Raw genomic sequence first — 25220 nt, forward strand, 5'->3', positions numbered from 1 at the left:
CTTTTTGTGCCCTGAAGCATTACTTTATGTAACCCTTTCCCTTAGACCCTTTCTCCCATTTTATTCCATTTACAAGCAGAATGTTCAGGTTACAACCTGTTTAATGGACAGTTAGTTGTCTTGTCATTGCTTTGCAAAGCAGGTTTGCGCATTTTGGGGGATCTGAGGATGCGGCATTGTGGGGAAAACTGTGTCCTTTTCCCAGTTTCTTTGGAGACATCAGTCTTAACAAGCTTCCTGTCAACAGGGAAAAAATGTCTGACATGGAAGGGCATGAGATTTGCACAGGCTATAGAGCTGATTGCTACATATGACAGCACAGGAGGGGTCCCACTGCACGAACTCCAAAATGCCAGAGCAAGCTTTTAGTTACGATGCCATTTTGGCAAAACATTTTGATTAAATATACTGCAGTGTTCAGTGCATGAAACCTTTTTTATTTCCTGCCATTATCTCGATACAATCACAAGCACTTTTTTATTATTTTTATGGATGTGCTCATCAGCCATAGCTTTTCCCATCCCTGTGGGAATTTCTCTGCCCTGAAAAGCTGAACTTCACAATATCTGGTAGGAACTGCATTTTTTTCCCAGCTGGTTAGCAGTGCAGCACCGGAGTCTCTAGTTAACAGTGCTCAACTTGGGGAATTTTACAAGCCATAATCTATTTGAACAACTCACTTGGGCAACAACTCATGCTTCATTGTAAACTCTCATAGGGGACTCATTTGGGAAATAGCAATGAACAGCAATGCTGCAAAACATAGAATCTTGCTTGCAATCTAAGCTGTGCTCCTTACACAAGGTACACAGTCTGTATGTGTACACCTTACTGTAATGCCAACCACAGTTGAATGTTTGTTTGCAGCATGACGCCAAATCTGTTACTGATCTTTAGCTGATGGAATAACCCACATTTAGAATGGGAAAAGACCCATTCACTTTTATTGCCAGCACTTGTCTTCAACATCACAGACTCGTTGAAACATTTTCATGCTGAGTTACACGCAGACTGGGTTGACTTGGGAGAATCATTACTGCACTGACTTCACAGGAGGCTGCACTTTGTTTTTATACTGCATTTCTGGTATACAAGAGGTTACAAAGCATGAATTAGTCCAGGAGCACTAAGCCCTGTAAGCAAGTTGTAGCCGTTAGGATTTTATATCTGTTGTTCATGGTTACATTGGTAACAAAGTCAGTGCAGAGGAAGCAGAGGTTCCAAAATCCTTGGCTCCTGCTACTTGAAATAAAGAGAAGGACTTCAGCTTGAGCTCCGCAGGAGCTACAACCCAAAAGATAACTTCTCCAACTTAATACAACGGAAGATAATGGTGCAATTATACTGAACCACAATATGAGTTGGTACAGTAAGAGTGCCCTTACAAGATATGAAAAGCAAAATCTACTGGGGGTTATGAGATACATAAAACCCTACAGATGGGGTTTGGGAGAGGCATACAGTATGCATGTTATTTCAGTCTCACAGTTTATAAATAGCAAAAATGCAATTTCCTGCTTTCATTCAGGGCAGCTGCAAGTCACTGTGGAAAATAGCCTGCCTGACTCACGATTAAGCCCAAGTGCCACATGCATCTTACCTGCTTCAGCCAAAGCTGCACTTCAGCAAACTCCTCGATCTATCTCAAATTTCCCCTTCCTTCACATCACCGTACCGCTTGGTTTTCCATTTCAAACATCTACAGTCCTGCCTAGGAAATACATAATGCTCTGCTACCAGCAGGTGGGGACAAGGAATTCATAACATTTGTGCCCTCATAATTGAGGAAGAATCAAAACAGAGGAACCAATTTCATTTCCTCTCTTCAGCAAAGGAAAAAGTCTGCACACCTAAACCATTCCTATTTTCCCTTCCATTTATCCTCTTCTAACTCTTCATGGTTTTTTGCTGTTAACTTGCAGGACTTCAGTTAATCTCTCCAGAGAAGTAAGCAAATATGATCTTTTGTTGCTTTCTTGTTGTTTGTTCTATACAAACATACACACATATATGCAGCTTTCAAATATCATAGAGCTTCCAATTCTGGGAGAGCTTTCCTTTCACAATTACTTGCTAGACGTGCTGAAGGCAAGCAAAGAAATAAACAAGTAGGGAAATCAGACTTTCATGGCTGCCAAGGGTGTGCACTTCCTCTGTAAAGTGCTGCTCAAAAACCACACCTCAGCACAGCCAATCTTTGGATTGCAAAGTTTCAGCAGGCACAGCGCACAGAGAGAAGGAAGGCTGAGACACGCTGGCTTGTCCCCTTGTCCCTTTCAGACATTTAGCACAGTCAAAGAGCACTACTTTGTAAAGGAATGCATACACATAACATGTATGAATACACATACATAACAGCTGCAAAAAGGGTCTGGGTCTGTTATCTCTGATTTAAGACACCTGGGTACGTGCTGTTTTGATGGGGGTGGGGGGGAAAAGCAGGTTGATTTGCATATTACAGAGAACAACTGAGGGGGGAAAAGCCATGGCTAAACAGTTATTTATATCTTGCAAGTAAAAAAATTAAATAGAAAGTTCAGCAGTAGGCTAATTCAATATTATGCAATTGCTAACTCTAAATATAGCCTGCAAACAGTCATTAGTGTGCTCCTCTCCTTAATTTTCTGTGTATGTAGGAGCCAGAAACCAATAAAAAGCAAGCACCCTTTGTTTAAAGAGTATAATTTAACTCTGTTACAATACAGCATTTAAGGACCGCCTAAAAGCCTGCAGATATCAACAGAGGGGAAGCAGAAAAGGCTTTTATTTCCTAAGTTGAAATGCAATGTAAATGTTCCCAGTGAATCAACTTGGAATGCCTCAATGCTGCTTCCCAGTAGGGAAGGACTTCTCTGAGTATTTAGGCTCTTCTATGTGGGCATAGGCAGCTCATGCTTAAAGAATGCTTTGTATTCTTTGCAGCACCAAACACTATGTTAGCTCCTAAGTTATATTGAACTTATAGTGGTTGACTTCTTAACATTGTTCCTCTCTACACTGCAATGTTCTGAACAAAAGTTAGTAGATATTTCCCTTAGGTTCATTTTCGTATCACACTGAGACATACGAACATAATCCTATGGTGGATTTTGCCAGGATAGCTTCACCACAGTTTGTACTGATGTAAAAAAAAGTAGACACAAAATGAAATGCTGAGCAGAAAGGCAGATTGTTGAATCGCTCAGGTTGGAAGAGACGTTAAAGATCATAGAGTCCAACCACAATCTAATCCTCTTCCTACTGGTGCTCTCTATGCCCTTAACGAGCACAATCTGATGGTCCTCAGTGATAGCTATTTTAGTTTGGCTTCTAAAGCTGTAGAGCTGCGTTGGCATGATGCTTTGCTCAGGCTAATTAGCTCTTATGCCTGGTAGGTGTATTAGCCTGAGCAGGCTGCTATGCTAGTGGGACTAAACTGCTTTCTCTAAGAGAGTTCAGTCTTTAGAACTAGTTCATGTGTCTGAGGACAGTTGCTGCGTTATGCCACCTGGATATAGCTTTGATGACACTGGGCAAGTTACTCCACCCTTCTGTGCATCCATTTTCCCTTTCACCCTTTCCCTGCTTCATTCCTAGTCCTGTAATGACTTAAACACGTGCTTAGCTTTGTGCTCTACGTGTAACCCTGTTGGTGTGCATAAATCTTGTGAGAGTAGGGCTCACACACGTGTTTCAGTGAATTTATTCAGTGTATAAACTCAAGCACATGGGTAAATGCTCATAGCATCTTGAATGTGGGGCAGGATGGTCTTTTACTGTGTGCCTGGATGGTGCAATTTATCATAATGGAACAAACCCCGTATATAAATGAGTGCAAGGTGTCTGCCAGCACAAATCCAGTTGCCTCAGTTTGCAAAGGTGGAAGTAATCTTTGAGGGTGGGGAGGGGCTGGGGGAGAATGAAAAGTTATTAAAAGCAGAAGAGATCTCAAGGAGCCCAACTTCGTTTCGTTCTTATGAAGAAGCTTTGAATACAATAGGGAAAAAGCGTTGGGAGTAATTATCCAAAATGGGTGGCATAAATCCGAGCAGAAAGTAATACATCAGTTTTAAAGCTACTCATTTCAAACTGTGAGTTAGATTTATTTGACCTGCATTTGGGAGCAAATATTAATGAAAGGGCGAAGGCAGCTTATGGCTCTTTCAGTTCTTTCATTTCCCACTAGATGTCTCTGGTGTAAAAACTAATTATGAATGTTCTTGATTTAATTTGGAAAAAAAAAATTGGATGAGTCTTTTTTTATTATTTCTTTTAAAGTCTCGTGTTATTGTGCAGCATGCAGCTTAACCCTTGATCTTTCTTCAGTAACTACTTCAGCCTCAAGGATGACAAGAGGCCACTTAGAAAAGATGCAGTTAATGGAATGCTTTTTTTAATAAAGAGCTGTCCAAGCATTATGAGAATCCAACCTTTACTCCCACTGATTTTATTTATTTTTGCTGGTGTCTGTAATGTGTAACTTATCTCCCAGCTCTGATGGTAGGTGTTTGGTAGCTACAGAGGACTGGCACGTTTGAAACAAGGAACCATCCATCTCCAGACTTGATCTTTCCCAGGCTAGGGACCAATCTGAAGTGTTGAAGTGACCCATGGCAAAGCCATTGATGTAGACCTGCAGTTATATGCAGCTCTGACTCTGCATGCTTTCTCCTCATCTGTGTTTGCTGAGTACCAGAGTCTGTGTTCAGGCATCAGTGGATTTTGGCCTGTGATGATGACTTACATCTTTAGGGATGAGCTTGCTGTGCCTTGGAAATTCTTTGCTGAAATGTTTTCATTAGCACTGGAGGTGCTATAGTTACTGGAGTTGTGTTATCCTTATATCCATTGTGTTTAAATAGAAGATTCAGGCTATCTCTGCAAGAGCTCATGCTGGTTTCTTTCCTGCACCGTTTCAGCCTTTAGTTACCCAACAGTTCGTTAATGTCAGGATCGGGGGAGGAGCTCAGATATCACCACGGCCCTTTCCAGGCCCTAGCAGGTTGGTGACAGCTCCTCTAATGGAATGCAGGGATGTGCAAATTCAACAGCCATTTTATTGTCCTCTGCAGTCTCCTCTTATGCTTGGCTATGCTCTCCCAAGATAGACGTGCCATTAAACACACTGTAATCACTGGCACAGCAGGTGTATTGAGATACAGACATCTAGTGATGCTTTAAATAAAGGGCACGAGTAATAATAATAATATAAGAAAGCAAACAACAACAAAAAACCCAACACTGCCAGTCACCATCAGAAAAGGTATCCACTGGGAAATTAATAATTGCCCTCTGTGGACTACATAGCATGTGCTGGCTGCATCCTGCTGCCATTTTCATTTTAAAATGTTGAAGTTAAATTATAGTCTTGTAAGACTGCATACTTCAAAACCTGTGCTTAAAGGTACACAAGCAACAAAAATCTAAGCTGGAATGTCTTCATAGCACTACAAAAATATAAGGCTTATGATGAGTAACAGTAGAGAACAACAAACAAGCGATTCTTTTCCCCACAGAAAGCCACAAATTGAGTTTCCCTCATGACAGTGAACCATGTACAGATGTTTCAATGGGGTTGATGACAATTTTCTGATTGCTTTATTTTGTCCTGCCCTTTGTGTTGCTGGGATGTTTTGTCATCAGTGAATGTTCTGCTGTTGATTCTGTTTTAAATGTCTCAAAGGTGATGGAGAATGGTTAGGAGAAACTTTGTTGTCCCATCTAACTACTATGAGGGGAGATACAGAGCAAACAGCATGCAGCTGAAAACACCACTAGCAGGGACCTGGCCTGCTTTTGCTTTTCTTTCCCCCTGAAACTTTCCCATTTTTTCCCACTTTTTCCAGTTATTCTGCTGTTGTGTTTCAGATTGAACGCTGCTCTTCAGTCTTGCATTTCAGGGCCATGGTAAGGCAGTCCCAGCTCTCAGCACTTGCATGGTGTGCTGCTGGGAAACCAGGGGACTGTGTGTGCATTTGTTCTCTCTATAGCACCTCACAGAATCCCCAAGCTTGACAGGAGTCTGTGGGCATTATTATAATTAGATAATAGAATAATTTCATATGCAATTGAAAGTGCTGCAGGGAAAGAAGAGGGGTATTTAGGAAAGTGGATTGTAATTACTTGAGCTGGAATTTGGCCAGGATACAGAGGTTAGTCTTGCAAAAAGTACCGAGGGACCTTCAGTGAACACAACTAGTTAGGATCTCAGTTAGACTCCTGATTTAAAAGATGCAGCCCTCCCAGCCTGGTGCCCCCCAGTGTACTCACTCAGGACTGAATCAGAGCTACCACAAAAAGCCACAAGCAATTTTTCATGATAAAGGTGAAAAGGAAATAGAGGTGACTGGGAATCATTTTTTTTCTTTCTGCCCCTAATTGTCCTTGGCATTTTTTCCAACGCTTTCCATGTGAAACAAAAAGTTTGATTCAATGTAAAGTAGTGTGGGAGGGAAACAAGTGGTGCTGTGGGGAGCTGGGATTTGAAGTCTGATGGTTAAAGCGATGGTATTGTCTGTTTAGAAACCTCAAAAAATAGGAATTGGATGCTCTTCTCAGGGAATGATGAGCACAAACCCTGCATGGCCTAACAGAAAATCCTAGCATAAAATCTGAGCTTGAGTCAGACCCAGCAGCCCAATAATGATTCTGCTTTCAGACGTGGGGAAGATGCTGGTATCATTGAGGGAGACTCTGATTTGCCCTCTCTGGAAAGAACCCTTCTCATTTTCATCTTTACTGCAAATCAAAAAGATATATGCTCTCCAAATAATAGCAGTTTCCTTGTGCTGGAGTTATAGTGGCTTTGTGATACAATAAACAGCACCCTGTCATAAGTCTTGTATAAAAAATGGCCTGACATTTCTTTAAAAGTAAAGAGAAACACTGCTGCAGTGATGACCTCTATGCAAGGTCACAGATGTTTTGCATGGTGGGGGAAACTATGGTTACATACTTATAGGCCAGGATATATTGCTTACTTTTCACAAAGCGTTTTCCTGAGAAATTACAGTACATTTAAAAAAGTCGGGTGAGCTCCGCTTGGCCTTTTAGTGCTCCCTTTTTAAATGATACAAAGCAGGGTAAATATGGCTGGGTGGGTTTCCAATGTATCGCTCCCCTTCACATCACTCACTTTGCACTTTAAAAAGGGGGGGGGAAAAAAAGTCTCCAAATGCCTCACGCTCCAAACTGGATGAAGCTTTTAGAAGAACAATAGCAGGTCTTGCAAAGGTTTTGAATGCAGCGTGTGCTTGGAGAACTGCCTAAATGGATATTTATCAGGACATCTGCAGAAATTGCACTGGAGGTCTCGCCACAGTAGTTCACTTATTAGATTTCTTGTACTCGCCAGCATGTGGGAAGTCAACTGGTGGAACTTATGGCCATGATGTGCTGCTAGAGCCCTGTTTGGTGTGCGTGAACCCCGGGTTAAAGTTTTGAGGTTAATATCCTGCAGCAGCGTCAACTGACTTCCAGATTGAAGCGAGTTACTTTGTTTGATGCTGATGGATCTGGTGGTGCATTTGACCCCTGTATGTATTGAATGCATCATCAACGAGGAACTCGCTATGGTCAGAAAAAAACATTTCCCTCAGGGCGCTTTACTTCGTGGTCTGCTCCCTTGAGATGCTGTGCAGCTGGGTTCCTGCTCCTGTGTCAGCTTAGGCTGAGGGTGGCAGAACTCCCTGAGCTCTGGGGGCAATGTGAAAACCTTGCTGATTTACCAGCTGAAAATGTTCCTGGACACTCTAATCACATGGAAATAGGCGTGCCAGGAATGCAATCCATCCCGGCAAACTGAGGAATCTGACTGATGAATTTAAGTTGAAATATTGGTGGCAATTCCTTTTCAAACTGTGTAATCATAAGCGTTAGGGTAATTCAAAATCATTGAAGGTTATTCTATATGCGGTGAGCTGAAAACTGCACTGGTTCAACAGCTGCTGTGTGAACACTTGGAGATCGCTGCAGTAAGACCAGGAACCAGATCTGAACTCAGGAGCCCTTCTTAGAAGTCAGAGCCTGGTTTGCCAAACAAATAACAGCGTCTGAAAGGCAAACGAGTATGGGGGAAGATTTGGGTTATTCATCCAGCTCACTGCAGCAGTCTGGGCTCACAGTTCAACTTCTTCCATGGAACACATGCAGATGTAGGACCACAACACCATTTTTCTGTTTCCAGTTCTCCAGCTGGTGCCTTTGGAGTAGATTCAGTGCCTCTTCATAGTTTGTATTTGAAGAAGTGCAGTTCTATACATCTATTAAGGAGCATTTCTTGCCCGAACAGCTTAGCACCTCAAGATGTGATTTGAGGACACAGAAAACACAAAGACTGTTTTATTTCTTTTTTTTTTTTCTTTTTTTTTTTTTTCCTTCAACCATACATCAAAGCCAAGAAAAGGACCCAATTCCATAACTTCTGGAGTTGCTGGACCACATTTTCCAGATGCTTTCAGAAAGTTAAAAGGACAGGTAGAGAGGGAAGGTGAACAAAACCCAGCTTCTGCTGCACATGGTGCTCTTTGAGTACTCCTGAATATTTGATGGTGTATTTGCAGAGTAAGGGACCCAGGTAAGTGTGGAGGTCCTTCTGCCAGCCATTCTGAGTCTTGATTTCAGCCCAGCAACGAGCAAGGTGTGATTGCTGTTCTCTGAGTCTGCCCCACTGTATGGACAGAACCATTTCTGATCTGCTTTTCAGTGGAGTAACACCCAAGTTTGGTTACCGCGTGGTTACTGAAAAGTACAAGCATGTAGCCCTAAGTAATTTGTTACCATTTAATGGAGCCCTTTGTAGCAGGTTGAAAATGATCGCCTCCATTGCCTGGGGGCACGGTATAACGGGAAAACATTTTCCCTATACTCCTATATTGTCCACTGGATGGTAATTTACTTAACCGAAGTTCTGTTTAAAAGACAAGCAGTGTAAGATGTCAATACACTTATTAGAGATCTGTGGGTGTTTGGCTAATAGGTAGTGGTGCTGATCAGGTCATTTCAAATTAAGGTCTGTCCTTAATGGTACCACGCTGTGTGTTCCCAGCATGTCGTTTAAGGGTAGTGAAGCACTCAGGAAGGGCTTCTCCAGTTTTTATGCTGGTAATCAGAGCCAGAAGTGCTTTAGAAGAATCAAAGCATATGAGCAAATCCTGCTTAGTATTGCCAGGTAAGAATTAGGGGTTCTGTGCGTTTGTATTCTGAGCAGAGCACGGAGGTGTGGGGCTGATATTCCAGTGAAGATCACAGTAGCTTTGCTAGATTACTGCTTTGATGTGCTGATGTTTCAGACTTGGGCATGGAACGGTGTTTGCTTCTGTGGGGAAACTGAGGCAGGCTTTTTCTGGATTGCCTGGCAAGTGATGCAAATGTACGAGCTGTTGTTATTGGCGGGCTGCTGAGCTTGTCTGATCTCATGATCTGAGCCAACATGCATAAATCTCAAAGGGTGGGATTAGGAATAACAACTCCTACAGGCAGAGTTCCCGGTTCCCTCTCTTGCTGTTCACTCTCGTGAACCTGTGACTTGAAAAGGGCTGCCAGGCATAAAAAGATCCTGTTTTACAGAGTTAGTCAACATAGTCCCATGGCTTGGCATTGCATAAATCACACTGAGCACTTTCACCTCTGGGTAAACTGTAGTGGGAGAGGAAGAGCCAGGAGGTAACTTGAGTCACAGCTGTTAATGACAAAGGAAAACTTCTAGCTGGTTTTCCAACACACACTAATTTAGTACCTTTTTAAACTTCTCGTTGTGCTCATTCCTTTACCACTGCTTGACCCATGAAATTGTAAAGCAGACCCTTTGTTTGCCATGCAGTGTAAGAGCTTAATCTGTTTTTCCCCTTCTGTCTCATCCATCCCCCTTCTCTCCTCCAGCCTCCTTCAAACAAATCATGGGATATCTGTAATTGATCCAAGCTGTTCTTTCATTGGATTTTTCAGTCAACAACAACAAAAACTCATCAGCTTTCAAGCCAACAGCAAGCAGCTAGTGACATGGTGGAACTGGAGTTCCAAGGTTGTCCAAAGGAAAGATGCTGAATTTTCTTGAGGGTCCTCACTACTCCGATTTTGGTTTAATTTTTCAATCCACTAGATGGCAACAGACAGCTGCTTACAGAGCTCTGTCACAGCAGCAGCCAGTCTCCAGTTTGGGCTCCTTCCCTTTATCTCAGTTACTTTATTTAAGGGTATAGTATACAGTGACCTTTGCTGCCTTGAACTCTATGGAGGAATGTCTGAGACATGTACAATGTGTTTCCTTTGTTTAAATAGACACTGTCAAGGTGTTGTATGCTCTGTCATTCAACCCCCCCTGGGAAGCTCACCAGTAGAACAAATTTCCTTACAGGTATTTTATCCCCTTTGCACATGTAGAATTGTTTGGAAAGGTCTGTCATCTGATGCTTTGAGAGAAAGATGCATTTCCAACTCATTGGCAATTTAAGATATGACCTTGGTGGATGTTCCTTTTGTCCAAATGACTCTTTGTTCATTTCCTACCTGCAAAATAGAATGAAAGTTTTGTGAAAACTCTATAGAAGATCCGGACTGTGATGTTGTTAAATGAGAACCATTCCTGAACAGACGTTGGTATTTTAGCTTGTTTGTAAGCTTGCCTTTTTAGAAGGTCATATGCAAAGGGAATGTAAAGACATCAGTTCTGGAAAGGTGCTGTGGAGTGGCAAAATGCTACTGTGAATATTGAGGGATCAGAAGCATGAACAAGATGAGAAATGCCTTCTCTGCAACTCTTCTGAAGGACATTTCTCTACTGAGGTGTGGTTCATCTTCCGAGCTGTTGTGTTGTGAAGACCAATGGGGTATTTCCATTTTGTATTCAGGTGGACTTCAATGCTGTCCTCTATAGAGCAAGTGCTGTCTGGGCAATACAGGCCTGGGGCCATTGCCTCTTATCCTCTACAGAAGTGCAGAATAGAAATGGAAAATTCTGCCTATTTCTACCTGTTATTTTTCTCTGTTTCAATTGAGCTGTATGCTATCACTTTAAAAACAATAGATGGGGGGAGGGAAGGGGAGGGATGTATACCCTGGAATAATTAGGCTGGGAAGTGCCAATGGATGTGACAAATCTTCACTGAAAGATTGGCTGAATATTTAAACTGAATGCATGCAGCTGGTTGTCCTGTTCTTCACCACGAGGCCAAAACCTGCTCACCTTATTCACAAAGTCCTACTGACTGGCAGGTGAGGGTTTATCCCACACAGTGTTCTTAACTGCCTGTCTGCTTACACACTGTAGAATGGCTCGGGGTGGAAGGGACCCCAAGGATCATCAAGTTCCAACCCTTCTGCCACAGGCTGTTTGTGTGTGTGTGTGGTTGTGTGTCTGGTTGGGGGGGAGGGATATGAATCATCTTGCTATCAAAATGTCAATTACTCGATTGAGTCTGTTCAGTTTGGGGGACTGTAGTGGTCAGAGAATGTTATGAGGGACTCTCAAGCCTCTTAGCAGCAATAGTCAGACTCTGGCCAGAGGCCTGATGCCGAGTTTTTCAGCTGTCGATTACAGGTGCTGGATCTGATGCCCTTAGAACGGCTTGATAGTCAAAACAAGGAGTGAAAGCAGCCTTAGAGTCAGGCAGCTTTGTTTCATTTAAGCAACTGATGTATGAAGCTTCATCTTCAGCTGTCTGTAAGCTCAATCACAGTGTGCAGAGACTGTGCTCATGTGGGAGCTGCTTTGGAAGGGCTCACTCTGGACCTGTGTGAATAGAACATCTCCATTTCTCTACCAATCTCTTGCTGGAAATCTGGAGATGGATGGGTTTAGCTTTCTTGTCTTTTCTACCTTAGATATAATCTTTCATAGAGTTTTGATCACAGACTGAGTGAGAGAAGCCACCTGCTCTACCTCTAAAGAAGAATATTGTGCCTTCAGGGCCCTTAACAGATGGGTTCTACCATTACAACTGCACTGTCCTTGCAGTCTGTTCATACGTTGAAATTAATGGAAGCTCATGGTAATGGTACACTCTGAAACTGTACATTATGAGCAAGTGTGATTTTTGGCATATGTCTTCTTTTGTTGGGGTATGAAAGCAAGAGTACGATGGTACCTTATTTGCTAATGTTGTTAACTTTCCAGTTGTATGAAATAGAGATAACTGCTGGATAAGAGGCACAACTGCCATGTAAGTGCAGCGATATTTCATTGTGATGCTGTTCAGTATTAACCACTATACCCCAATGTTTTCTGTGAAATCAATAAGATAAAATTGTACCTTGTTTGAAACCAGTTAAACTTCTTTACTACATAAGCACTGACAATGTGTTCCTAGGCAAAGAGCAGGGCTAAGCAAATAATTTGCCAGAACGAATTGTTTCACTCTACAAGCCTCCAAACTCTGGCACGTGTTTACACGTCAAAGTTTTAGGGTTGCCTTTTGTTTGGATGGCTTTTGAGAAGGAATTTGGTTCTCGGGTTCTTTTGGCTGCAGTCTGTGTTTCTGTTGCCTGTGCTCTCAAAAGATAGGCAAGGTGTTCCAAGAGAGGAGCAGCCACTTTCTGGGCTGAGAAGTGCCTTGATGGGATCAGAGCTGTACAAATGTTGACTTCATCGCTGAAATGTTGAGTTTCACAGCTATGGTGAAGCTGCCCCCGATGCAAAGGACTGCTCTGATAACTGCAAAGTAGTTACCTTCCATTTAACTCCGTAGATTTTGCCCAAAAGGTTTTGGTTTTTTTTTAAAGCATGTTTTATATTTGACAGACAGGCACAATAACTGCAGCAAGAAGAATGTGACTGCCACAGAAATTCACAGAAAGTGTGTTAAGCTTCAGTTCCACTTTGTTTCTTTCATTCCAAATGCATACAACTTAGAGGTCAATAAGCATAGTACATTCCTCAGCAGGGCCTCATCCTTCTGTCTCACTGCGAGAAGAAATTCTTGGTATCTTTGCTATTTTTTTTTATTTATTTTTTTTTTTTTGAGTCTAAAACAATTTGATTTCACCTTTCTGTTGTATTCTGTCTGTTGCCTTCTGCTGCGACTGACTCCAAGTGCAAGTGCACTGCTTCAGTGTAGCTCCAGGTGGTGTTGATATTTTAAATAGCGGTTGGAGAGACCCCAAAACTGAAGACAGGGCTTGGTGGAGGGGGAAATGTGTATTCAACCCCCTTTTAAATAATTAAAAAGTACAAAGCAAGTGAGCAAAGGTATTGAAAGCAACCCCTTTCCATGTGGTGAACTCTCTGTAGCACTCGGTGTGAACGTGAGAACCTTCGCCTGGCCCCCTGCACTGCCACACATATGGTCTCACACATAATAATGCGACATGCTGCACACTGAGAAAATATTTTGTTGAAAATATGAGTAAAGCAGCATCTTTGCTTTTCCTGGCTAATTAGTGGTGGGATATGTAGATGATTTGCTTTTCTTGGAGAGGCTTCGTGTGGGGAAAAAAAATTACCTTTGTGTTCAATATGGTAAATACAGATTTAATCCAGTCAGTTGCTCAAAGGCTTCGTTTGCTTTGTTTTCTCCATGCTATTGCCACCTTTGCTGGGACGTGAATTATATTATTTGTGTTTAGACAGCCTGGTTACTGAGCTGTTGTGGTCTTTTACATTTATTTTCTGTTCTACATCTTGTATTACCAGTGGGCATCAGCATGCTTGCTTAGCAATAATGCCTGTTTCTGGAAAAGCAGGCAATGATTTTGTGAAACCAAGAAATGTACTGAATTCTACGGTCTTATGTTTGACATCACATTTTTCTTTATGCTTCAGATTCTCAATTAATTTTTTTTTTTTTTTTTTTTTAAGGAATTATTTTATATTCCTCCCCCTTCTAAAGTTCTCTAAGGTGATTTGCAGGTGAAGCGTCGGAAGATCCTCTCTGGATCCTCTGAATGTCCCTTTTGAGAAGGTGGAAGAAACTGATATCTGGCCCGGGTATCTATTGCACTGTGAAGGTGCTTGGACTCTGCATTTAGAAATGTCAGTCTTTCAGAAAGGTGCATTAGTATCCAGTTCTTGCAGCCAGGGTCTGGGAGGTGGGGGAATCATGGAAGGGTGTGGATGGAGTATTGGGTCCAACTGGTAGAGGCTGTGGTTGGTGTTCAAGGGTCAGCAGGAAATGCTTTGGGTGCTCAGCAGGGCAGCAACCCTGTGTTCTAATAATATCTGCACTCAGAATGTCTTCTGATGCCAAGAATGTGGCCTGCAATTCTGTTTTAGGGCAGGGAGCAGGGGAGAAACTTAGAAGGGTAGGGTGCCTTCACCTGTGCAGAGCGCCTTAAGATTTAGAGGGCAAACTGTTGGTTGGGTCCAGATTTCTCCCCCACATGCTGTATTGTCTACATGCACAGAAGGGGGTTTGTTAGCATGATCGTGTACCTAGGTAGCACTGAGAAGTGTGATATTGTGGAACATATGGGCTGCAATATCATGGCAGAGTAGCCTGTGTGAAGGATGCAGCAGCTCAGAAAATAGTCTTGCTTTTGACAGTTTAAAGACATTCTGTTTAAAACTGAACGGAAGCAAAACGCTTGGACTGCTATGGCTTGAAGAAAATGCTTCACAGGGTCTTGAATAGATCTCTCCCTTCTCCCCGTATTTCAGTGATTACAACTAAGAACAAAAAAAAAAATCCGTAAGTTTGTTACCCTAGAAGTCATTGCTCTGGTGCAAGGGAGTAGAGATGATGATGAACGAAGCTCACAGCCAAGTGAAGCTGATGAGGCTTCCTTTGATAGGAATAAGAAGCTAACCAAGGGTCTGGTTCTGGAGACGAGGAGCTCTTGTCTTACAGTCCACAATGCTTGTGAGTGCAAGTGTACCTCACATCACAGGGTGAAGGCACTATCCTTGAGCTGCAGTATTCATGGCAAAGCTCCGATCCAAATCCTGTTGCTTTGGAGGTTCTCCCATCTATTTCAGTTGGGATTTGATTGCTGCTTTCTCAGCAACAAACAAGAAATTTTCTAGCTTTGAGAGATGTTCTCAACTGTTTAAGGCTCTTATCCCTTATCACTGAAGTCAGCAGAAGTGTGTATTTCCAGCACTGCTCTGTCTGTATTCAGTACCTATTAGCAAAGCCAGAGTGCAGCTGAACCCAACTCTCTGTTGTCACTTCTTTGGAGAATTTGCCTTCATGTGCCTTTTGTGTTATTGTTACCGACAAGCCTAAGACACTGTCTAATGTTAATTCTGCTCATTGCTGCCAATTATAATCAGAGCTAGTCAAAATAAACAAATTAAACAAATAAACATGTCAAAACATCTCAGTCGTAGAGAAAATAAGCCAAGTCTGAACTCTATCAGTGCTGCAGTGTAACCAATGTGCAGCATGTTGTAAAATGTTCCATCGCGTTTTTCACCTTTTGTGGAGGAGAGGGAAGGAGAGGTGGGTCAGTTTAGAATTACAGTTTAGTTCTGCCCTGCTAAGGAGTCTGCAACCGAAACCAAATGAAACCCAAATGTTCCTTCAGCTCCTTTGCCCAACCTAATGATCATCTGCTGTATGTTTTAAATGCCTTTTTTTTTTTTTTAAGAACTTTTTCTTGAGTTGATTCTTTGCTGTCAGAGTGCCAAGACACTAAATCATCATGGGATTTGGGCAAGATGCAGGTGAAAATATACCAAACCCGAATATACACTTGAATATAAAGCTGCTGCTGTGACAACACCATCCAAAATGGTAAAGCACGATGTCACTTCAATTAGAAAGCACTCGGGTTGAAAAGAGCAATACACAAAACGCTTTTGTTGTATGGAGGGGACATCGTGGCCTGGATTTGTGAAGAATCAGTGGGAATGGGAGGAGGGGGCCACCTATTTATTTATTTATTTTAGTGGTATGCTAACCTTAAAAACATGTTCTGAGGTTAAAGGAAAAAGCTGTCGCTTTAGACAGGTGGTTCTTGTAAAGAGGTGATCTTTTAAAGTGCAGTCTTAGCATGTCAAAGCCGACGTCTCGGCAGAGATAAAGCTATAATGCAGGTGATTGCAGGGACTCTTCTGTTGTCTGTCATAACGCTTTAAAATCTGTTTCAAAAGTTGCGTTTGGGAAGGGAGTTGGTTTTTTAATACGAGACACATGCACCGAGTATTTGTTTGGAATACTTAGCGAGCTGGAAACGGATCCTCGAAATGCAGGGCATGGAAACAACGGGTTTGCAGATCTCAGCAGAGCCCTCGGTAGCGTTGGCAACTCCATGCTGATAACCTGGTGGGCCTGTGCCCAAATGCTGAACAATTGCCTGTTGAAAATTGGTGTGACCCTACTGAGATGAGGGATGGCAAGTATGAGTGGGAGGGAGATGTCCTCAATGTCACATTAAGTGGAGTGCCTCAGCAGATGACCATTGGGGTGGACACGGCTGCTTACCAACACTCTCAGGCTCATCCAGAAGCAATGCTGGAAACACATAGTGATGTTCTGCTCAGCTATGAAGCAAAACCCAAGCAGCTTCCTTGAGGTTGGTGCAATCTTGCAGAGTGTGAATTCCCCACAAAAATATATGGGGCTCTTAACTGCTGAGGTTCTTCCTTCTTTCCCTCCCTTTTCTTCTCCCCACAATGTTTTTAATGCACATAGGGTCTGGGGAGAGGAAAGGAACAGTGTGCCTTTGAAATGTTGTTTGCTGAAGACAGTATATAGAATCTTGGTTATTAACAGCCTCTCACAAGACAGTTATTTTTGGAGTGGCCTCTGAGGAGGCAACCTCTTGGAATCGAACTCATTTATTCTGCGTTTCACTGTCCTGCCATTTCCTGCAGAGAGAGGGGAAAAGTGAAACCACATGTTTTGAGGAGCGAGTGTAGGAAACCCCACCGAAGACAAATGACTGCTCCTCTCCCCTGGCAATTAGTCAAAGCCGGGCTGTGTGCCAGCCCAGGTGTTCCCGACTGTGTATAAATTTGCCAAAGAACAATGAAAATAGCATCTGATTGTGCTGACAGATTCTTCTGGTAATTTCCTGTTGTTTGGCATCTTCAGGTTACTTTCCCACAATTATGGATCCTGATGAAGTCTGGGGCCTTCAAACCCACTTTTTAACTGGAAACAAAGATACTGTGTGTGTTTGTGTGTGTGCACACGCATGCCTAGCCCTGTTCTCTCAACCCCCTCAGCCTTTCCCCTTACTTACCAGATGTTTTAATTTAATTTGCTTTGCAAAATACATATTTTAATGAGTCTGAATTAAAAGTAAAAAAAAAAAAAAAAAACTATTTGCACCTGCATCATATAGAATTTCTTGGCAGTCCCACCGTGGCTTTTGCCAGGATTCATGCTCATTCTATCGCTTAAACCTACTACTTGGAAGGCTTTCCTCTTGTGCCTTCCACTATCTTCTAAATCAGGGCTGCTCAAGAAACACTCGCTAATGGAGCTCGGAGCCCTGAGATGGCCATGGGAGAGGCAGAGCGATTTGACAGCTCAGGATGCTGGCAGCAAGGTGCTGTTAAAAGTGAGGGGTGTCTTCAGATGCCAGCCATTGTTTCTGGATCTGGGGGAGCGATGGCTGTCCCTGAAGAGCTGCGAGTTTCTTCATCTAGAAGGGGAGAGGAGAAGCAGAAGGGAAGGCAGACTGCAGCAAATTTAAACCTTCGTGCAATCCGGTCTATCAGGAAGCTATAAATACTCATTTGGGTTTTTTAAGCAACTTGAATTTTATATATATATATATATATATTTTGAGTTGGAGCAGAGCTGGATGTGCACCAAGGGACACTTGCCCCGGGTCCATTGTCTCATTTCTTTTTGGCATGCATTGCAAGGAGAGGGAAAGCAAAGTGCACAGGGGTGCATTGCTGCAGTGCGTATGAGAAGGAGGGGGTGAATTCTGCTCAGCATTTCCTCCAGCATTTCCTGCTTTGGCATAGTTATTCCTAGATGATCAATTCAAAGAGTAACTCAGAGTTTTGCAGTATTTTGCACTTTGGTGATTTAATTTTATTTTTGTACTTTAAATGTGCGCTCCAAAGAGAACTTCTGTGATTTAGAATGAATAATTCCTTCCTTTGCTGAGAATTTTCTGCTTTTGTCTTGCCCTTAAAAAGTGGGCGTTATTATTTATGGAGCACGTGAAGCAGAACCAGGGTTGATCAACAACACCTCACTTCTTAACTCCTTGGAAAATGTCACAGTTTTCACTAACTGAACCTTTCTGCCAAATATCTGCTTTCCCTGGGGAAAAGCCAACACAAATGCAATGGCAACAAAGTTCAGGTAGATTCTTGTAGTCCTGCTCTTTGGGAGGAGCAGAAGGGTACGCATTTCAGCAGGTGGAGGACCTTATCTCTTTGCCACAGCTAAAGGCAATGGCTGCTCCTCACCGTGCCGTGTTGGGCTGTTCACTAATAGGAAAAGCAAGGTTGTGGTGCTCTGCTTGCGTTTGCTATCCGCAAAGGTTCTCTACTTTGTGGCCGCCAGTTTGCCCCGCTTGCCATGAAAACAACTTGCAAAGTGTGCTCTGTCTGCGCTGCCTGGCCCACCAGCTTTCTGTTAAACTCTCTGGCAGAGATCTATATTTGTTGCATTCTGCTGACAGCCTTTGCAGGGACCATCGCAGTTCCCTCAGTGATAATGGCTGTTACCAATGGGTGTCCCGTGTGTATTTCACTGAGCAGGTTAGGAAAAGGAGGAAAATAATGTTGTGAAACTCCCCCTTCGCCCTCTGGTTTTCATCAAAAAATTCTTTTCGGTGGAAATCTTCTCCCAGCTGGAGTGTCGCCTTCTGTTCGAATCCCTAAAATTAGACTGAGAGTCTTCTCTCACTTAAACAAATCCATGCTGTCTGCTTGATGGTAATTATCCTTTTGTAGCAGTGGCAAAGACATGCAGGTTTGCAAAATTCTTTGAAGATGAAAATCTCCGTGCAGATCGTCTTGGTGCTCACACACAGCGGTAAACAGGTAGAACACACGGGAAATGGGTTTGAAATGCTGCTCCCCATAAGCAAGGATGTGGCTGCAGCAATGCATGAGCCACGCTGGGATTCCACCTTCCAGTGACTATTTCAGGTTTTTGGCTCTAGGGAGCTGCCAGCTCTCTACCTGCTCATCCTGATTCAAAGCCTACTGAAAGCAATTAGAAGCTTGTTGCTAATTAGCAGTGAGATCTGAAGCGGCTTGTGCTGCCCAGGTCCTTCTGTCTGCAGGTCCCACCTTGGAGCACCTCCCTCCCTTGTGTCCCAGCCCTCTGTTAGGCGCTGTGGTGGCTCTGAGGGCTGCTGTCCCTGGGAAGGCTGATCCCAATTAGTGGTCTCCCCATGTGCTTCTGTGAGATCAGACAATAAATACTGCATGAATATGACATCTCTCTAATAGGACCTCGCTGTCTCCTAATCGATTTACAGTGAGTGAGTGACACGGAATCATCCAGCCTCCATAAATCAAGGCTGGTGTTCTAATTTCATACCGTTAATGGCATGTCAGGGGGCTCACTCCTGTCGGGCTGAGCATTGCTGGCATCGTGATTTGCAGTCTCTTGATAGTCCTGTGGAGTGCTGGTAAGCTCTGCAACACGTCGGGTGTGGGAGGTCTGCCCTGTTGCTGGGACAGCTGTGCCGCTCACACCAGCACTAGTCAGGCTCTGTATGTTTGTTTTTTGGGGGAAGTTCTTTCTCTTTGCTCTGTGTTTTCTCCTGTTTTTCTTTCTTCTCTTCTCCCCCTTCTTCCTTTCTGTTTTGTACATGTGATTAAGTCAGGCAGACCTCAAATTGCATTGTTGCCATTCTGTGCCTTCATAGCAGTGGATAGAGGAGGTTGCTTTCTGTTCTGCATCTGCTGTACAGCAGTTGCTTTTTGCACCCACCACTTCTTCTGCCTCAGTTTCCCCATTTCCACTCTGTCTGGAGGATGTTTTTCAGGACATGGACATTCTCTCTCAGCACTTGTTCTGCTCTTGCAATGAGACCACATTTCATCCTAGACTTCAGTGCATCACAGCTCATTTAATTTATTCCAATGGCCATAGGATTCTGTCAACCCAATGAAGAGAGCTGGAAAGTGGATCTGTCAGGATCTGCTTCTGCTTCTTAAACAGGCTTCCCATATGGCTCTAGGCAACTCATTATGCAGCTTTCTGCCTCAGTTTCCCTATCTGTGACTACAAACAGCTTTGAAATCTACAGAAGAGAGATTTTTTTTTTTTTTTTTTTGCCAGAGCTGAACACTGGTTTATTAAAATTAAGGCATGCATTTTTAGGACCTGTTCCTAGTCAGCCTCATTGGTTTCATTCTTTGACTCTCAGCTCTAACAGTGGTGCATAATGGGTCATAAATTTGCCCCCAGATTAACAACCCTAACAGAGTTCTTGTGAAAAGAAACCGCTGCAGCAGGTGGCTGGCAGGAGTTGAGCCGTAGACTTTGGCACCAATAGACTTCAGTGAATGGCAGCGAAGGCGTCGTTCTGTTAAGTGGCTGCGGAAGGGAATTCTTACGGAGCGCTTCAAGCACCCCCAGCAGCTGAGGAGGTGACACATTCTTTACAAGTATTTTACTTTCACCAACTGGGATTTTTATTCTCGTTATAAGGCGGTGAAAATGTTGCTTGCAGAGTGTCCCAGGCTGCCCAAGGAATTTGATCACCCGGTTCCTAATAAAATGAATGCAACTGGAAGCCTAAACCCTCGTGGATGCAGTAAAAATTAGTATTGGTGTTTTGTTCTTTTTAGATAACAGCCTTGCTTAACTGGGAAATGGGGCTGAAGAACCTAAGTGGGGTCCTTTGTACACATAGACTTGCTGTTTTTGGAGAAGCTTTCTGATTTCAGATCTTGCTTGCCATGCAATTCTGAAAGGCAGATGGGAGCGTTCCAGCAAATAGTCTGGGTAACAAAAGGTGCTGCTGGTTTTAGCTAGGTATCTTAATAGAACCTTTGTTTTTAAAAAGGAAAAAAATAAAATTAGTATAAAATGCAGCGTTTTGGTGCGTAGCTAACTTCTCTGCCTTGGGAGAGGAATGTGTGTACACCTCCTATTGTCTAAGTAAGACAACACACCGTGCTCCTATACTTTAAAGTTTATGAGTAAAGTAGTTCTAGCTACGGGGGAAAAAATAGAAGACAATTCCATTCTTTCTTTTCCAAATCATGTTATCATTGGATCAAGCAAAGAACTCTGGAATACGTGGGGAAGCGTTGTCCTGCAAAAGCAGGGATGCTACAGGCAAGGAAGAGCAGGGAGGCAGCGTGGGCTGCCAGAAATGGAGGGCCTTAGTTTACTGACAGCTTCATCCATTCACCTGCCTGCTCAAGGCTGTGGAAACGCTGTCTGGCTTTTTTTGTAGGCTACGTCAGGCTGTCCCTCCCCCTTAGATATAGGTGTGTAATTTTCATTGATGCTCTGGGGAAAGGGATAAAAGAGTAAATCCAGTGTCTTGGGAATGAGACGTATTCAAGGTGTGGCCATCAGACATCCTAACTAAATTCTGAACTTCTGAATAGCCTGAAGCAGCTTTCATAATGAGGTTAATCTCAAGTATATTGCTGCTGACTCATTGGAGGGATCATTCTAGCTTGATATTACTAAGAAAGATCAGACTCCTTCCCTCTGTCTGCATGTGTTAACGTTCTTCCCCTACCTTCAACCTCGAGCTGTGACCTCTGAACACAAGCTCAAAAATTACTGCTTGGTTTTGTTTTTTTCAGCCCGTGTCTGTATTTCTTCAAGTCAGTTATAATGTGTTGCATGACAAATGAGCTTCTAGAACGCTGAAAGTTCTAAGAATATTTTTCTTTTTCACTGTGTTCTGTCTGAAAAAACAACTTTTGTTCTCTCAGTCTTGGATGGAAACTTTTTGTGCAGAAAACCCTTCGCTGAGTTTCCTTAACTATGCAATGGCTTTTAGGTGTGCCCCCTCTGATAGATGTGTTCAGCTCCTGGCCAAGAGAGTGAATGTTCCTGCAAACCTGAGTGGAAACAAATGGTTAGGTTTGTTTTGGTCTTGTTTTATACGCACAGAGCTGATTTTATACGCACAGAGCTGATCATAGTCATCCTTTCACTATCTGTGGAGCTGATAGCAGTGCTGCTTTGGGCTACTGCAGTGCTGGTACTACCAATACAAGTGTTGGACCCCCCAGTACAACAGGCACCAGCCCCTCTCTAGAACTGAAGGCCTTCACAAACCCTTTCGTAAGTACAGATACTGGCCCTGTCATTCTGGTGAAACTCGATGCCAGTTAATGATGCTCCAACTTCTTCGTTTTCTCTGTGCTTCCATTGAGCTGACACGCTCTGCTCTGCTAAATGGGCTGAGCAGCTCTGCTGTGTGCTGTCTGGCAGCTGCTGCTCATCACCCAAGTGGCGGCTGGACTTCACTTGAGCACAGAGGTTCCCTTATGTGCTGGTTCTGAAACACTTTGCGACTCCTTTAGGGATAAAAAAGATTGATGTTATTTTAATGGAAGATCTCAGAGCTCAGATTTTTTCATTTTTTTTTTTCAAAGTGGAAGGAAAAAAAAAAAAATCACTTTAGGTGAATCTGTTCCAGGCAGCCCAATCTGATGTTTCTTAAAGGGAATTGGTTATCAGTCAGGCAGGTGTTTTTCAGTGTATTTCAGTCTAGGTCCCTGAAAATCATCACTCATGACTGGAAATCTTGTTCCTGTGTTTTAAATTTTCCTCCCCCCCCCCTCAGTTTTTGAAGCTAAGCAGCCAAATGTTGGGAATTACAATTCTCTTGGAGACACGGAAGGTTTTCAAATGATTTTCATGTTTTTTGGAACAGCTGAAATTTGGCTCATCTCTTTTAGTAGGAATTCCGGGATTATTATTATTTCTTTTTTTTTTTTTTTTTTCCTCTTTACAGTTATGAAAAACAGGTTTGCTGTTCTGGGGGAGGGGAAAAGGATGAGGAAGGTGAGGCTGGGAAGAGAGGATGAATTTATTCTGACTTTATCTTTATTTCAGCTTCCAAGTTGAATTCTACACTCTTTTACAGAGGCCAGCTGGTTTTAATCATTTCAAGAGAACACTATTTATTAAGTGTCTGTTTCAGGCAGTGTCAAATCCTTCAGCTCCTTCTCTATTCTCCATTGTAAGCAAGAACATCGGTAGCCCAGGTGGGCTCCGAATAGCTTCAGAAAGTAGGTAGGTGAGAATCTATTTATTACTTACTGTAGATCTCAGTAGACAGAGACTCCAATTAAGGCAGGAAACTGACACACTTAGCCAACTCTTTCTGAACAGAGGATGCAAAATGAGTGAATAAAAAATCAAATAAGATAATCTAAGCTTTCCTGCATTTCCTTATGCAGTTTGGAATCATTGTTTCTTTGTGATTCCTCTATGCCTTTCAATATCTAAAGGGGCTGTAAGAAGGGAGGGCTCTTTAGCGGGGTTGTTGTGATAGAACAAGGGGAAATGATTTTGAGCTAAAAGAGAGGAGATTCAGATTTGGATATAAGGAAGATGTCTTTTGCAGCAAGGGTGATGAGATGCTGGGGCAGTTTGCCGAGAAAGGGGGTAATGCCCCATCCCTGGGGACAGCCAAGGTCAGGCTGGATCAGGCTCTGAGCGCTGGGGGAGCTGTGGGTTCCCTCTGTGCTGCAGGGGAGTTGGACCAGATGGTCTTTTAGGGTCCCTTCCAACTCGAAAGATTCTATGATGCTATGAGGAAGCTTGTTTTGTTAAGCTTTGCCAAAGCACAGGTGGTGCTGAGTAATGTACAAGTCCAAGCAGACAACCTTCATGTTCATTTGCTATGGGACCTTTCCCCCTTTCGTCCTCGTGTCTTAAGTAAATGAACTTACCCTCCTGTAACTGCTACAAATGACACTGTTATAATTTGAGTTCAACACAGATCTACGGCATCTCAATTTTAGAACCACAAATAGTCTGTATTTATTTATCAATAACTGTAATCAAATCCTTTCCCTCTCTCTAGAAAAGAAGCTTAAAATGTTGAAAGGTAGATGACTTATTGCAGTAACAAACTGCACAATTGAGGTCAATTTTGCACAATTGTGGAATTGCACATGTAATCCAGAGACAAAATGCTAACTCCTGCTTTCATTCTGGAGAGTTGTAATTCAACAGAAGTACCAGCCCAAGGTAGTTATTGGAACCTCATTTAAAAGAGTTGGTAGAAGTTGGCTTTTGGTGAAATATGTTATTGTTTATGTAACAGCAGATATAGCTGGAATTTCAACACTTAGTGCATCTGCTTTTATGCCAAGACTGGTTAAATAGAAGAGATTTGTTTTTTAGTGCTCATTTCTATTGAAAATTTGATTTTTCCGTAACATTTCATGCCCTATTAAATTACTTTGAAAACAATGCAGGAAACAAAAAAAAAGAAAAAAAAGAAAAAAAAAAAGTGGGGGGAGAGGGAAAGAAAAACCACCCATCATCAAAATTTCAATCTCTGGGTGCTTTCCAGCAAGCTGTTCTTGAATGAAAACACTACTCTGTCTTCAGTTAAATATTGGCTGTAATGTAAACATATTCGTGCATTCGGTTACACTGCAGAAATCTTTAACTGTAGGACAGGGAGAAAGCAAAGCAAAGAATGATCATAATCATTAGCGTTTATATTTCTGCTCAGAAGGAATATGTGATTGGTGAAGTACAAAATGCAGCAGTGGGTACTTGAGGAGGAACCAAACTGCAGGTCCTTTCTGATTCTTTTTGTGGAGAACTTGGGAACTTGGAATTATTTGCATTATGCCTTAATGTTGGCCGAGCAATAGAGCAATACAGAATGGTATGTATTTCTTCCTCTTAAATCCCTGCAGCTCCTCCAAGCAGCGATGTCTTCAATTAAAAATAAATTTAAAGATACTGTTTTAAAAAATTGCTCCAAGTGCTTTCCCAGACCTGTTTTGGTGATTTCTTCCTGCATCTGTTACTCAAATATACATTTTCTGTTTTGAAGATAAGTCTTGGACTTGGGATTTGAATGCTTTCCCAAGCTTTGAAATGTCTGAAATTCAGCTTGAGTTTTCTGCCATTAGCAGTATGCATTGATCTGGGAAATAACGACAGAAAAATCAGGAAAGCTGTAGAATCATAAAAGCATAGAATGGCTTGTGTTGGAAAGGACCCCAAGGATCATAGAAAAAGCAGCATAAAATCAAAGGATGGCTTTCAAACAAATGCTGATGGTTTTGGAGACAACTTTTAATACTTGAAGTTGGTCTTGGTAACGCTGAGGATGCTGAAAACACATCAGAGACAATGTTTTAATTTGGGTGGAGATCATCTTCATTGGAGTCACTTGAGCTGCTACCCTTGTGTTTGTACTGCAGCCACTTTGCT

The sequence above is a fragment of the Lagopus leucura genome, unplaced genomic scaffold, assembly GCF_019238085.1.
Source record: "Lagopus leucura isolate 7727_CA_CO unplaced genomic scaffold, USGS_WTPT01 Super-Scaffold_100062, whole genome shotgun sequence".
Lineage (NCBI taxonomy): Eukaryota > Metazoa > Chordata > Aves > Galliformes > Phasianidae > Lagopus > Lagopus leucura.